Here is a 17,224-nt window from a genome sequence, read left to right as displayed (position 1 = left end):
TATTTTAGTTTTAATTGGGCAATTTAGAGTATGCCCTGTGCATGTGGTTCATGGGTTAGGTAGGGATATGAACATACATTATACACATAATTATTACACTTCATGTCTTGTTATCTCCTTTTATAGGATTCCTCCATAACTTTAAAGCTGAGTTCATTGTCCCAAATTCTAGTCTCTGGTTTTTCAAGGAAGAAATGTTGCAGTTTTACTTCTGAGTTTTATTTGCCTCTTAGTCTAAAGACCAAATATATAGATATCTCATCCAGGGTAATTCCCTTTTTCAAGTGTCATCCCTCTTTCCAAATGATGACTCCCCATCAAAATAATCTCCTCCTCCTCTTCATTATCATTATCATTATTACTATTATTATTATCATCATTATTATTTTTTTTTTGCTTACTCTTTTTTGTTACTTTTTAAATATATCTTGTACAGGATATATAGTTCTTATCTGGAGGAGCATACTTTTAAAACAAAGAATGTCTGAGGAATGCTGAAAATCTTTTCAAATTTTATGCTCAAAATTTGCATTTTTCTTACTTCCAAGTTTATTCTCATTGAAATAAAGAAGATTTTGGAAAGAAAGCATTTTTTCTGCTGAAAGCATAATTTAAATGTCGAGTTTTTATTTTATAGTACTTTGAAAAATTTTTAAAGACATCATTAAGCAGAGACTGTAAGGGCTCAATTTATGCCTGTTATTCTTCTTGTTAGACACTGATCCTTCCATAAATAAATCTATTTTACTCATTCATTCATTCACTCACTTACCCAGTATTTATTCAACTCTGACTATGTGCAACACATTTTTTAAATGATGAAAATATAAAGGTGACCCCAAATGGCATAGGCTCTGAAACTTTAAGAAAGAATAATGTTCAGTACAGTGTCACACAAACAAATAAAAAATTCCAGATAGGATAAGGGCTATGAAGAAGAGGGGCATGATAAGAAAGTGTACATTAGAAGAAAATCATTTGTGCATGGAGGCTAGTGTTGGCTTTCCTGAGGAACTGACTATTGAACTGAGACCTGCAGGAAAGTAGGATTCAACTAAATAATAATTGGGTGCAGTAGACGGGCAGGGGAGAAAATTCCAGGCAAGCTAAATAGCTTGGGGTATTCAATATGGAACTGAAAAGAGGACTGAATAGCTAGAACACACCCTGAGGTGAGAACATGATGTTAAATGAGACTTGTGAGGCAGATGGAAAACAGATGATACAGGGCTATGGGCCAGGGTAAATTTCAGTCTTTGTCCTTAGAGTAATGGATATGAACATAATCATTGTTCGCGTTCACAACATTCACAGGCTGAGAACATGAGCTTCTTGTGTTTTTAGATAATTAAGACTTTCCTGCATTTAAGTCATGTAGATGTATTTGATGTTAATGGAAGGTTGGCTAATAGTTTGATGGAGTATGCTACACAGATGAGGTCTTATTTCTTTTGGATACTATTTAAATCATACCGATTAAGTATAAATCTGAACATAATTATAGCATATCTAGAAGAAACTCTGAATGGCAGCAACGTTTCTCAAAATCACAGTTTATGAACTCACTGCAGCATGGTCCTATCTTTCTCAGTCTTGTAAGAGGTATGAATTACGCACATCATGTTGGTGGGGTCTCAGAGGAGAAATCATATAGTCATACACAAGCAAACTTGAACCGATTACAAACAGTATTTAGACATGCATTTCTTATTTCTGAAATGTCAGCTTACATACATGAAAATTACCAATATATTCAGGGAAAAGAAATAGAATTTATGATTGATGAATAGTCTAATACTTCAAACTTATCCAGATACTTCTTTTAGGTCTGAGGGAAATGTGTGCTGTTGAGAAGTATCAGATGAAATCCAGCTGTATTTTAATCTCATTTCAAATTATCATCACAGAAAATATTGACTATTTTTCCCTCAGACATGCAGCTGTCAACTATCCAACTATGAGTCTAGATTTACATTATAGTTTTATTTCCTACCTATTCATTTTCATCTAAAACACTTGTTCCATGAAACAGCTTTTACCGTTTGAAAAAGGAAAGCAGGATGTGTGGTCTCATCAAACATGTCAATGAATGTTCTTGGGCACAGGGAATAATATTTGCTAAAGTCGAGAGGATATATTTCTACTTTAAGAAGTGGTAGAATCACTATACATCCAAGTGCATTATTGATGTCATATTTACCATTCCAGTAAGATGTCCACTCTGTGCCAATAGTTATGAGACTCTCTCACCACACCCAGTGAGCCTATTACACATTGAAATAACTACAAAGTATGTGCTCTGACTTGGAAAGTAAGCCAAGATACAAAAGACCCTGGATACTTGTGTAGACTTTAAAATCTTTGGAAAACTGAAAGAGGCTCCATAATCAGTAGCAGAAAGAATACATTAATGAGAATAGGGAAGCACGCAGTGAAAAGCAAATCCAAATGTAATGGCTCAATAGAATAAAACATTTTTTCTTTCTTCTAAAACAATTCTTGGTGACTGGGCAGGCTAATGGGACCATTGTCTTCTGTGTGGTTTTGCAAGAATGTTAGCTCCTTTTGTCTTATAGCTCAAATATCTGGTAGGCTAAAATTTTTAATTAGATCCAGGTATTAGAATGGGAAAAAAAGATTATGGAAGAGGCACACTGGCTTATTAAAAGTCTTAATACAGAAGGAGCACATGTCAATTCCATTCACTTTCTATTGGGAAGAATTGATGATATGACCACCCATAACTGCAAGGGAACTGGAAAACATAGTTCTTGCCTCAGTATTCAATTTCAAGCTATAACTCTGTATTATGGAGAGGAGAAAACATTTTGGTAAATAGCTTCTTGTTTCTGCCACAGGTAAATGTTTTTGTTCCATTTTTCTGGACACAAGCGGGTGTTTTGTTTTGTTTTGTTTTTTTGCTGTTCATTTATCTGGTCAATTAGGTATACATGAAGCTCAGAAAGGCTAAGTAAATAACTATACCAACAACTGTAGTTTGGAATACATCTACAAGAAACTAAAGTCAGGACATAAAGTTCAGATAATTAAACAAAAGCAATTGTATCTCAATATCCCACATCAACCTGGAATGAAATAACAATGAATTTCTGTTAATAAGGTGAATGGGCCTTAGAGTTAAAGATTAATGTGGCATTCTTAGTGATGACGTAATAAAATATTTTTACTATTCTACTATATGTTTTTATAAAGGCTCATTGTATTATTATATACTATGAATACTGTTCTATTTTGAACACTCTGAGAAATTCCAAGAAAATAAAAATACCCCAAGAAATCATGCATGGAATGAATCATCGTCAGAAAGTAAATGCAACAAATATGACTAATTAAAATGGTTCTAAAATTAGAAAAGTTTGCAAATGACTGCCTGCTTTACTCTTCTAATCTTTTTTTCTGCCAATAGAAATACTCTTACAGCGGTAAGTTTATAGCAGCTTATTTTTAAACAACAAACACTTTTATTTCATGAGCTAAGAAAGACAGAGGAGGGTTGTTTGTTTGTTTGTTTGTTTGTTTGTTTATCTCTGGACCTGGATTTTCTTCACATAGCACTCCAGCAATGTGCACAAAGCCATTTGCTCAGCAAACCTGGTGAGGCCTTAATAATACAAGCTTTCTCTGCTGGTGTTAGTCCTCTAGAATATCAATAGTCTTGATGGGTTTTTCCTTTCACCACAATTTTTTTCTGGATTTTTGTTACTGCTATTCAAAAGGTCGTCTTCCTCCAATGGCCTCTTGGCCTCTTTCTGAAGGCCTTAAGGTAAGGGTCAGAGGGACTCTCACACCTGCTGGTACAGTGTGCTGGTGATGAGCACAATGCTGGTGTTTGCTAAATGCCATGGAGATTACATCTATGGTTCTACTTCTGTGAAGACTGTGTTTGGATCCCCAGGATACCTGCTCCAGGACCAGGCTCAGAATACTGTTCTTGAATATGTGCTTGCCAGGGTCTGAGTATACGCAGAAAGAACACAACTTATGTTTTTTGGAGGGCATCCCCGCACATACCTCTGTCTGTCGTGGTGCTTTTTCTTGGCTCCTCTGTGTGGTACTTGGGAGATGTCCATCGCTCACTTCTAAATGAAAAGAATACTTCGATTAATAATGAAATTTGCTTTTGCTGTCATATGTCTATATACTTGCACTCACCTAAAGTAAACCTAAAAGTTCACTAGAATATTTGTTTTCCTGTAAAAAATTGATTTCACGGTATTATAGTCAGCAAGCATCTGCCAGTCAGGTTAAAGGATAGGTATTGTTTTTAAGAATAAATGAGAAATGTGTAAATGATAGAGCACTATATGTGCATTAATTGTCATTTATATGATAATATGTGGAATATCAAATGAGAGATAAATTCAAAATTTTATTTATGATATTTAATCCTTATATATAAACCAAAATAGGCTAGGGTCGTTATTTCTTCTTTGAAGTCCAGTAAATTTTAGTGGACTTCAAGTCCAAGTTCAATAGTCCAAGTTCAAACCCAAGTTCTGTTGCTTACTTACTATATAGAATCTTGGGAAAATTACTTTCCTTCTCTTTTTTTCTCAGTTTCCCTATCTGGAAAATGCAGGTAATAATAGCATTAACACATAACTTTTGAATTAAGTGAAGATTAAATATATTCATACATATAAGGAACCCATCAGTATGCCAAAAACATAATACATTTTACATATTATTATCTTTTGTTTCTTTGGCTAACAGTTTTAGTAAAGCCAAAAGCTGCACAGGGAAGTGTCACAATTCCTTAATCAGCAAGAATATAAAACTAGTGAACATTTATAAAAATAGACATTAACAATATGAGGTAATGAAAAAGTTGTCTGGAATTATTGGAGATCAAATTAACTCCAAGGCATCCTTTTACATAAAATATTACTAATGGAAATACAAAAATCTACCACTTTTTAACTTCACAATATTCAAAAAGTAGTACAATTGCAGGTATATGTGGAATTTGGTGCAATTTAAATGAGAATGAGGTGAAAGAAAAATGATCTCTTTAATACAATCTAAAATCCCCATTCTTATAAATGGGAACAAGCAAGTAGGTATAATTATAATATAAGTTACTACCCAGGCTCTATGATTTCATATATATAACTAAAATTTGCTTATTTCATTCATCTTCTGAAATTCAGTACTACCAGGTTTTGTTTTTTTTAGGAAAGAAATTTCCATTTAAATTATATATATATATATATATATATATATATATATATATATAAAATATATATATATATAACTTTTTTTCCCTCCAATGAAGTAGATATTTCTATCAGCTTTTTCTTCTTCCACTGCTGAATGTGTATGAGATTCCTAGGCTCATTAGACCTTTGAGAACAGAAGCCATCAGAAAAGACAGCAAATAAATGATCAGGAGCAAAGGATCTCAGATGAAATAGCTAAAGTGCAAAAAGAAGTTTGGAATTGATTTTAAAAACTGTATTTTCAGAAAGGAATCAAATATAAGATGCTACAAAAAGAAAAAAAAAGGAAAATTAAAGGAACTCTTAGGAATTAAATAAGTATAATAAAATTTAACAAATCAAAACTTCATTATAAGATAGGAAGGTAGAAGGATAAAGATAAAGAAAATTTCTTTTCAACTAAAAGACAAGTGGAAAAGAGAATAGTAGAAAAAAATATATAAGGGAATTGAGAATCAATATAGAAATTCAAATATGCACCTTACTGAAATCCCATAAAGAAAAATAAAAGGAAAAAAAATAACTAAAGAAAAATATATTACAGAAATAAGGTTGTAATTATCACCAGAATTAACTTGCATGAATTTGTATATGTAGAAGTGCTCAGCATAATGATACACACACACACACACACACACACACACACACACACAAATCCTCATTATAGCATATAATGGTTAAATAAAAACAGATAGATAGATAGGTAGATGATAAATAGACATGAAAAATTTTAAGTGAGAAAAAATTAGGAGCTGGAAGAAAATGGATAAATATCTCAAAAATGTTGGGGGATAACTAATTTCAATCTCAAGTTATATATCTCGATGAAACAATCAATTACTTTTGTGAGTAGAATGAAGACATTTTTACATAAGCAAGTCTCCAAAAATTTCACTCCTGTGACTTTTTCTTAAGATGGTGCGTTCCACAAAAAACAGTGATTACACCTATGAAAAGGGAAATGTCAGACACTGAAAACGGAGCATTTGACAAGGGAATATGGTAAGAAAACTTTCAGAAGATTAAAGGAAATAGCAGGAGAGCTGGGGCATTGTTGTGTGAATAGTTGGTCCAGATTTAAGTAAGAAAACAAAAGGCTCACTAGGATGGGAAAAAACGTGCATGTAGAGAACAGACTAAAGAGGAGTGGTTTTAGTTGAGAGTGCTTTATTGAGACATTGTTTGAGGCTGGTGGACAATGGGAAGAATTAGCCATAGGTATATGAAGAAACATTACTAAGAGGCAATTAATTCTAGGGAAAATGAAAGTTGCGGAAGTAAGTAAATGTAAACATAGTGAATTACCTGAGTTAAAGTAAATGATATCTGTATGGTCCTAATATTATAAGTGCTAAATATTGATTGAAACAAAAATTGAGATACAATGTATTGGGTAGAAGCAGGAGAGGGAAAAGAGGGAGACCTGATAGCGTATGTGAACTGATTAAAACATAATAGCAAGTCAAGAGATTTTGCTTAGCACCATAAAATAAAAGCAAGATAAGCATTATCATTAAAAAGTGGAGGTGAATACCAGATAAAAGAAATAATATCATAATAATGTAGTGTAAAAATAAAATAACAATCAGGACATGCATATAGAAGGATATTTCACTAACATCTTATTAGGATTTTTGAAAACTTTTTAAACTTGGTGAATGTCTTAGTTAGAAAAATAAAAATATTTAAAATCATGTACTTTTCCCTTCATAATTGGCTTTATACAAACAGACCTCCCATTCCACCATGTTTCCAGGCAGGCCACTGTCAAACTTGCTTTCTATTCTGGGTCCTAGTTAATTATCCCCTCTATGGGAGATGGAATAAGTGAACACTAGCAGATTCTCCAAATGTGGCTAAGAAACCATGCAGACAGCCATTGCCTTGACAGGAGGGATAGAGGATGAAAGCAAATCACTTCCAAGTTGTCAGGGACTTGAATTAGAACTGGAACAGATTTTTAAAGTGTGAGCCAAGGAACTATGTGGATTTTTTAGCCTGGGGTTGACAGATCAGAGTGGCCAGTTCCCACTTATTTCCATCAATGTTTTTGTGCTTATGTCCGGAGGAGAAAAAAGATCTAACGCTGGACTCTGAATATTTTCTAAAACACATTTTGAAGTTTATATACTATAGCTGAGGTCAGCAAACTATAGCCTGATGGCCAAATCTCGCTTGCTGGCCATTTGTGTATGGCCATTTCCATTTTCAAACAGTTGAAAAAAAATCAGAAGAATAGTTTGTAATACATGAAAATTATTTGAAATTCAAACTTCAGTGTCCATATTAAAGTTTCATTGGAACACAGCCATGTTCAATCATTTATGTGTTGACTCTAGCTGCTTTTGAACTTCAATAGCACAATTGAGCGGTTGCCAAAGAAACTGTAAGACCTGAAAGCCTAAAACATTGACGATCTGACCCTTTATTGACTTGCCAACCCTTGTACTATAAGAAAATATATCCCATTAAGATATTTAACTTTTTGATCTCTCCCATACATATTCCATGAGAGAAATCTGAGCAATTTTGATGAACAGCAAGGTTGCCGAACAAGTTATGGAAATTAATTGCAACAAGCCGTAAATCTTAGTTTAAGCTCGCACTGTCATTTGATGTCTAATTAATGTGTGCAGACAAAGCTCACCCAAACCCAGAAATATATCTATTTAGATTTAGGGGACAGTTAAAACTTTATTCTTCCTGGATCAACTCTCTCAGCTTCCCCCAAACTGGGGTTAGGTATGGACTGACAGGTTAGGGTCCTCTTGTGGACCATGGAAACATTCTTTAGGACATTAGGAGCACTTTGATAAAGAACGTTATGAAAACTACCACGTTATTTTGTGTGGATCTCCTATGCAATTGATCACAATGACATTATTCGTTTATATTATTTTCTTCCAAGTAGAGAAAGTTACCGTTCAGTTGGCAACTCAAAGTAAGAGAACAGGGATGTAACTGGGGAAGAATCCTATGAAATAGCAATAAAAATCATGTGAGCTTTGGAAACTCCGAATTTTTCAGTTACTGTTCTCCAATCATTTGAAAGATGGTGGGGGAGTCAGATAATCTAAACTGAAGCAACACTGTAACAAAACTTCTTCCAGAGGAACAAGGCTCGTGATTGAAGAATAAAACGGTACCCTAGTTTTCTTATGTTCAATAATTTTGAGTGGGCCCTGATAAGAATCCTTTCATAGTATCATAACCTTTCAGTAGAGTCTTATCACATTTTAAAAAATATTATAGTTATTCCTAATCCTAGCCAGCATCGCCCTCTTCATAGACATAAAAAGAGACTGAGACGACAGCCCAACAGTAGCGCTTTGCAGTCCTGCATTAAATGGATGTACACCAAAATAGAAATGCACATAGTAGAGCATGGCTGCTTGACAATTGTTGCCAGAAGCCTGAATACACAGTCTATAATCTGCCTCCTCCGATGCATGCCTGTTGGATGTTTCAAAACTAAGTTGTTCCTCAATAAACCACAGATAATATCTGGTAGAGGATGTCTGCACAGTCTTGCACAAAACAGCTACACAGCTGGCATTTCTTCCAGCAACACAGCACACGGATCCCAGGCCCTTCCCCCTACCACCACATCATTCAGTAGTTATAAATCTGGAGACTATGCCACTTAGGGAACAGAACTTCAGAAGGGAAATATAGAGTGTTTGACAGTAAGACAAACACACACACACACACACACACACACACACACACACACACACTGGTTTGTTCATGCATTCAACAAATGTTTTTAAGTACCACTATGTATAAGATGACATAATTTAAAGTGAAGGGACCTCTATTTGGTAGTATTATAATTAGAGAAGTCGTATTGGTACAGATCTGAATGCCTTTTGAATTCTCTCTCTTTTTTTTTTAATTAAAGTTTATTGGGGTGACAATGGCTAGTAAAGTTACATAGGTAATAAATGAATGGGATTATATCAAACTCAAAAGGTTTTGCACAGCAAAAGAAACCATCGACAAAATCAAGAGGCAACCAACGGAATGGGAGAAGATTTTTGATGTCTCTTATACTGTGGAATCAGCTGTCTCCAGGGTTGTCAGTTCCGTAACCACATTTCTTCAGTGTAATTATAAAGAGAAATTATGAAGTAAGAGAAAATGGAATTCAAGGAAAGAAACAAAATAATGTTGAAAAATTAAACTTAAAAATTCTAAAGAAAAGAATATAAGGATCTCAATAATTTTATTTATGGAATTATGAGCAGAGATTTATTTGGGAGAGTTCTTGAAAATATCCGATAGTGGGCAAAACAAAAAAAGCAATTACAAAAAAACCCAGGTATATTATATTTGTAGGATAACTAAAGTAAGCATGTTCTTAACAATTACAGTTAGTCTATTTTTTCAGATATTCTGCGTACTTGCTTATTTTTAATCACTTTGAAATATAAAGGACGGAGTTAGTTTATGGATATCCAAAATCATGTTGTATTCCTATCAGTAGCTCTGGGAGTTTCAACCATTTTTACATGCATCTATATAGCTATGCGTTGTTCTATCATTAGAACTGTAACTTCATTAGAGTTTGCTCCGATAATCATTTTGTAAAAAGCTCACTCGCATGTATATTTTAACTTTAATTAATCTGACATAAATATTGTCATGCCTGATTTTTAAGATTTTCGTTTTTCTAACTCATGTTGATGATTTTCTTAATTTTAACTCTTAAGAATCCTTTAGGTTTTATTGTGAGCTATATAGCCAAACTTACTTTGGGTTTTCTAAAGTGAATCTTTTTCTCTAATAGGTAAGTTTATCATATCAAATGTAAAATGTATTTGTTTGATATTTAATTTTCAATGTTTTATTTTTCTGAATATTTTTTATATATTGCTATGTATTTCCTGTTTTACTAAATCTTATTTTTGCTTCTTACAACTTAAAAGGTATACAGTCCGTTCTCTAATAAAAAGGACTGACATATATAAATACCAATTATCATTATTAACTTTCTGTGTCCAGAAAGAAATGCTAACAATTGGTATTTTTAAATGAAACAAGAAAACATATTCCCCACATTTTTCCTGTCCCCTCTTCTTTCCCCAAACCTGTTCTCTTTTTTCTGGTCTGATCTTGGGCTTTATTTTTAGCTCATGAATGTTAATTTATATTCATTTTCATTAAAAAGTCATTCTGTTGTGAAACTATAATATTGTGAATTTTAAAAAAAATTATTTATTGGCTCCTATAAATTGCTTCATCATTTATACATTAATGATTGAAAAGCTCCTATGTATTGACTGCTTAACTTTTTAATTGTCTTTTTAGGTATCAGAGGTATTTTTTAAATCACTTTAAGTTTCTGTTTCTATTGTCTTCATTCTTGAAATATAATTTGCCTTTGCATAGAATTCATCAATCTCAATCTTTCCTTCTTCAGAAATCTGCAGACCCTGCCTCTTTGACTTCAGCATCTAATACCTTCAAGGAGAAGGCTGAAGGTTAGTGTGACTTGATGTTTTTCTTTGTGGGAAACCAGATTCTTGTGAAATGCTCTTTGGATTTTTTAAGATTTTAAAGTTTAAGTTTGGTAACCTTAAGTCTATCTATCTATCTATCTATCTATCTATCTATCTATCTATCTATCTATCTATCATCTATCTATGATCTATATATCTATTTATCTATCAATTATCTATCTGTCTATCATCCATCATCTATCTGTCACCTGTCTACATTTTTTCTCTTTGTGTTTTGTTTTTCTTAGAACAAGTTTAACACTCAAAGTTTTATTCAATTCAGGCAGGAAAGGTTACTTACCATTTGGATTTGTTGCAGTTCTTGTTTTTTCTCTTGGTCAGGAACACCAACAACTCTATGTTTTTCCATTGGGTGTGCTCCCAAATTACAATTTTGTTTTTAGGTCTTTAATTAATTTGTACATTTTTTCTCAAACATTTCTGAGATTTTTGTCAAGCAGGCTCTCAATGTCTGTGATTGGTTTGGTGGTTTAATTCTGTTCTTTGCTGTCCTTGACCACGTTTGCAAATTGTACAATAGCACCCCAATCTTATTCCTTTCTTAAATCCTCTTTTTGTTGCATTCTATTACTTTACCACTTCTTTTTTTAGTGTACATTTTGTTGAGAATTCCTGAAAGAATGAGTCATTTTAGCCTGCAATTTCATTTCATTTCTGTTGCAATGCATCTAACACGTTATTCATCTCTACACTGTCTGACATTTTCCTTTCCCCATATTTCTTTGCGGCACTTGAAAAGGAACTATGTAAAACTAATTTTGTTGCTGTTTTTTCTTCAGTTTATTCATTTTTTGAAGAGATTCAGTTCTATCTGTGATTAATCTTTTACAAAAAACATTGTGATTGGAATCACAGTTATTCTTCTCCCTGTTTATATGGGAGATTTTTGATATTTCTTGTAGAAATTGTAGGTGGGTGGTCTCAGGGTTGATGTTTTATATATTGTATTTGACACTTGGAATACATCTGATTAGGGGAGGATAGGAAATTGTGGTAAAAAAAAACCCAACACATTGGGAAATTGCATTTTAGAATGATTGTATCTGTGTTTATCTGAATTTCATGAAATTTGCATACTTCCAATAAGATCGAGGCACACTTTTATCCAATTGTCAGAGACTTCTGAATGTGATTTAACCTTCATTAGCATTTTTTTCCACTGGATTTATTTTCTCACAAGTCCTGTGTCCTTGGTCAGAAGTTCTTGCCTTCATGCTCTTTCATAGATTTCATTTTACAGATGATGTGAAGATCAACGAACACTAAGCCCTTTTTTTGTTTCTTAAAAACCAGCAAAAAACCATGTAGAGTAAATTTCAAGATAAAGAGGAAGCTAAATGCCAGCCATGAGTTATTGATTTACCCACTTTTTTCTATTTTCAATAAAATATCACACAAAGAGAAATACGAAAATATTTTCATCCTTCTCTTTCTGAGACAAACTTTCTTTCTCCCTACCTTAGGTACAATATAATGTGAACCAATGATGTCAGATGAGAAAAGACTGGAAAAGGTATTTTCTCTAACTACATATGTGTTTAAAAATACGGTATTGTCCTTACCCTTTTATGACATTATCTGGTTTTGGAATAATTGAACATAGACATCTAATCATACATCAATCTTTTTTATTTAGAGTAGTTTCAGTAGTCAGGCATCTGTGTATTATATGGTATTAAATAGAAAAGTTAATTGAAACATTTTTCAAAAACAAAGTTATTCTGAGAAATTGGAAGACATGTAATCATACTAAATTTTACAATAAAATGAAATATTCATTTCTCAAAAAGTTGAAATCTTTGTCAGTTATATTTGTTTATTTTTAATTTTTGTTCTCTGAGAAAGGAAAAAAAAAACACTAGAAGTACAGAGAATAAAAGTGTTGCTGAACTTTATATGTAACTATAATAAATATATTTGGGGCCAAGGATGGGGAAGGTAATGATCAAATAAGCAAACTATAATTTTTGACAGAGAAGAGTAACGAAATAAAGATTGAGATGCTTGTGGGGTTTCAGGAAGGAAACCTTTGAGGAGGTCACATTTTTATCTGAGTTTTTGTTCATAGATATTAGGATTCACATCTTTTGGCTCATGAGTGTGAAATGTAGTCTTTAATATACAGACTTTGCAGATTACTGGATTATCACAATTGGAAGAATAAAAAATGTACACATCAAACTTCATTGTCTTAGGTTTCATAGTCATTGTATTTGAGCTGAAGCATTGGGTCTGGTTCTTCATTTGGAAGTTATATTAGATGTATTAGTTTTCTGTAGCTGCTCTAAAAAATGACCACATCCCTATTGTCATTTAAAGGAACAATTTTATTATTTTTGTCCTTTAAGAAGGAAAAGAAATCTTGAGAGCTTCAATGAACTCTAAAGAGAGATATTTAAAATAAACGAATCATGAATTTATTGATTAATTTTGATAATGACACTATAAATAACTTGAAAATACAGAGATAATTTGTGGAAATAAAGTGAAACTAGTTTGTTTTCAGGGACCAATACAAGAGGACTTTCCTGTGATATGGTGAAGATAATAATAGACCCCCAAAGATGTCCAAGCCTAGAATCTGTAATTATGTCACCTTATATGGTAAAAAGAGTTTACAGATTTGATTAAGTTAAGGACTTTGAGATTATCCTGGATTATCCAGGTGGGTCCAATCTAATCACATGGGTCTGAAAGAAAGAATCTTTACTAGAAGGAGATATGACTATGGAATAATAGAGTTGCAACATTGCTGGTTTGTAGGTGGAGGGAGAAGGCTATGAGTGAACAACACGGGAGATGAGTAGTAGCTGCAGAAGCAAGGAAACTGATTCTCCTCCAGAGGCTCCAGAAAGGAACACAGCCCTGTCCAGACCTGGCTTTGAACCAGTGAGACCTGTGACCGACTTGGGACCTAGAGAACTGTAAAAATAATACCTTTGTGTCTTTAGAAGCCAATGTGTGTGTGGTAATATTTTACAGGACCTACAGAAACCTAATACATCTGATATACCTTCCAAATGAAGAACCAGATGTAGAACTTCTGCTCAAACAAAGGACCAAAAAAAGGTAAAGTGTTCCAGACCTCTGCCATTTCTAGCTCTTGCTCTGTCCTCGCTTCTTTCTTCAGGAGGTTTTGGGGTAAGAAATTTGATATTCACGCCTGTTGGGAAGAGAAAAATGGCTGGCCCAGATTCCATGCAGGTGATTTCTGGGTAGAGGGGACATCTAACAGGGCAGGATTAAATGACACAGGTATTTCAGTCATAGGGGTTGCCACAAATAGGGGGCTTATGTGGGAAGAGAAACATTCATGCAATGAAATTATTATAAACCTTTGGCAATGTGTCTCAGCACCTCTTCTCTTCCGTAAGATTTGTGGCACAGCTGCAAAGATAGTTCATCTCTGGTCCTCATTCCTCCAAGATAGGAAGCTAGATATGAGATGTGTATTTAATGTATATTTTGGCAAGATAGTGTCTTTCTGGCTCTTTCATTACTGCTGATAACAATAAAGTATCCCATCCACACTCCCTGCAGCTTGGCCCGACCTCTGATCGTTTCTCACCAAACCACAGGACAGACTTAGTAGTAAGTGTACTTCAAATTCTGGGCCACATCCTGCAACATTATACCTTGATTTGTAATAGAAAAAATATAGGTTGATCTGAAAATCCTTTTTTAAAAAATATATTGTATTGCAACTAGCAGATGATGTTTAATGTTTATAATAAAATGCATTTCTGGGTTTCCTTGTCAATAATGTTCCTTATATTCAGTTCTTGTTTTTAAATGAGTGGCAGGTAAAGAGATTTTTAAGAATGATTTTTGAAACCACCATCTTTTCCAGAAATTCAGGCAAGCTTGTCAAATTCACTGTGCCTGGAAGACAACAAGCATCTCCCTCTATAATGAGAGTCCTGACTTCCCAAATTCTCTGAACCTCTCACCACTTCTACGGGGAAAGGTGGAAATATGTGGAACAATGGATATTTAGAAATCATTAAAGAGTATGTAACTGAGTCAACCTTATAATCAGGGTGAACAAAAATTTAGGTAGGAAAATAAAATGTGAAGAGAGATGGAATGATACAAATGTCACGTATCTTCCTTATGATGTATCTAAAGGTTGACCCATATTCAAATGATCTCTTTTATGTATACGTACATAATGAACAACTAAATTTTGGGTATTTTCATGCCTCCTACCATTTTACTTTTATTCATACTGAGCATGTAATTTAATGTATTTTAGATATTTTTAAATGTAAAAAAAATTGATAAAACATTGTGTAAAACAATAATTTTCAGCAAATAAGATCATGTTGCGTGTGCTTATAGATAAATATAAAGCATCTCATGTACTATACCATGTAAAGTTTCTGAAATGGATATTATTGCCCCTGATACAAACAACTTAATAAAATTTCAATATAGGTTGAAGTGAAATAAATATTGTATCAGAAAAAGAAAACTCTCTAGAACAATAGCTGCATTCTAAAAACAGATTATTTTCATTAGGTTTCAGTGGTAATTAACACTGAGCATGTTGTGGGGAGCGTGTCTGTTTCAAATCCCACCCTGGTGTATAGAATTTGACACCAGATGGTTTCATACTAACAAGGAATTAACAATTTGTGGGTTGTTAATTGTTCCATTATAAAAGTACTCTTGTGAAGTAAATAAGAAATGTGTTTCCACGGCATACAGCTGAAGATATAATTGTAGAATAAAACGAAATCTGAATAAAAGTTTCAGTAATTGATGAAATGTGAGGGAAAAGGCACGGTACTGCATTTTTATTTTTAGTTTTTGGTCACTGCTTTTTGTTTTCATTCTTTTCCTCTTTTGATTTTTTGAAAGAATAATCACTACCATCATGATTTAAATACATACAGGATATTAATGAATATAATACACTGTATTATTGAATTTACCCTCTTGCCCATTTCCAGTGATATCAGTGTTTTTGTTGGTTTATATGTTTTTTGTTTATTTGTTTTTTGACATGTAGCGATGCTGTGTTGTTCCTACTTGACCACACTGAATTTTGAATTTTAGGCTTTGTATTTGACAATGATGACAGAGACAAGAGTCAGACTTAAAAATTTTTTAAAACCTGTTGAAGATTTTTATTATCATTACTTTTTTTATGAGAAATTGCATATGTTAATAGGAAGTGGAACTCTTAATGAAAGTCTAGGACAGAAATTCTCAGATTTTTTGTTTGGTTGTTTCAGGACACTTATGTACTCTTAAAATTTATTGTGGATCCCATAGATATTTCCTTCAAGGCTTACATATTTTATTAATTACCCTATGAGAAACTAAAACAGAGATCGAAAAATACTGATTGATTAACTTTTGAAAAGTAAGATTACTCCATTATATGCTATCCTAAATAATATACCTTTTTAAAAATACATTTCTCAAACCAAAAATAATTGCTGAGAAGAGTAGTATTTTTTCCACATTGTCACAAACCTCTTACATATTTGGTTTTTAGAGGACAGCTGTGTTCTTGAAAACATATTCATTCACATTCAATCTGTTATAATATGTTGTTTTAGTTGAAGTACATGAAGAAAATTCAACTTTATACAAAATTGTAGTTGAAAAATGGAGGGGTATTTTAATGACGTCAAAGATAATTCCAAGTTTGAGACAAAATTATAAAGGCTGTTTATTCATGAACTTGCAGCCCTAAGGGAATTCATCTATGACCATCTTCTTTTCAGTAAGTTTCAAATGTGTTTGATGGAAGTCAGTTTTTTGGTGGAAACTGAGAAAACCCTGAGACAGTCTGTGAATGGCAAATATTCTATTAGGGCAGGAGATTTTGGAAGTAGTGGACTTTCTAATTAGCCTTCAAGTACATTTTTCTGCCCTTGGTTGGCAGCAAATAGGCAGGTGAGAAAATTGGAAAAATCTCAAAAGAGGAAAACATTGTTCAGTTCTTCAGTGTGAAGAATTCTCTATGGTCAACCATTTTATGGAACAAGTGGGGGTTGCTAGAATAGCTGTTCTCAGTCAAACACACGATGTTCTTTATGGCAGATGGCAGGCATTTATCAACAATACCTTTAGGTGATGGTAGAATATTCTTCTTTGATACTACACCAAAAGTCCACAAGAGGTAGTTTCTTAAATGTTAATTGCAATCTGTAATCATATCAGTGAACTTTTCATCCTCTGGTGCATTAAAATTCATTAGTTTATATTGCATTTGATTGGATTTTTTACCTGCACATGCTTTTGTAATGCTGCACATTTGTCAATTGAAAAATATCAGTTTTCTGATATATGCAAGCCATCCAAACAGTGGCAGATCTAATTATCAAATAATTTTTAAATGTTTATATTTATATAATCACTGACCTCAGGCTCCAAATACTGGAAAGCTGTCAAGCTTATAGTTATGGATACCTGTTTTTCCAAATTTTGATTTTCATAAAAAACTCA

General features: G+C 33.2%; 1 long non-coding RNA gene across 1 annotated transcript; it reads left to right on the top strand.

Annotated features, from left to right (window-relative positions):
* The first annotated feature begins 10,659 nt into the window (after positions 1-10,659).
* Positions 10,660-13,831, top strand: LOC141570437 (uncharacterized). Its single transcript, XR_012494441.1, has 3 exons — positions 10,660-10,723; positions 12,226-12,275; positions 13,745-13,831. It is a non-coding gene; the product is annotated as an uncharacterized LOC141570437 (long non-coding RNA).
* The last annotated feature ends 3,393 nt before the right edge of the window (positions 13,832-17,224 follow it).

The sequence above is a fragment of the Rhinolophus sinicus genome, linkage group LG03 (genome assembly GCF_036562045.2).
Source record: "Rhinolophus sinicus isolate RSC01 linkage group LG03, ASM3656204v1, whole genome shotgun sequence".
Classification (NCBI taxonomy): Eukaryota; Metazoa; Chordata; class Mammalia; order Chiroptera; family Rhinolophidae; genus Rhinolophus; species Rhinolophus sinicus.
Note: the sequence above shows the minus strand (reverse complement) of the source record. Positions and strands in the feature narration are given on the sequence as shown.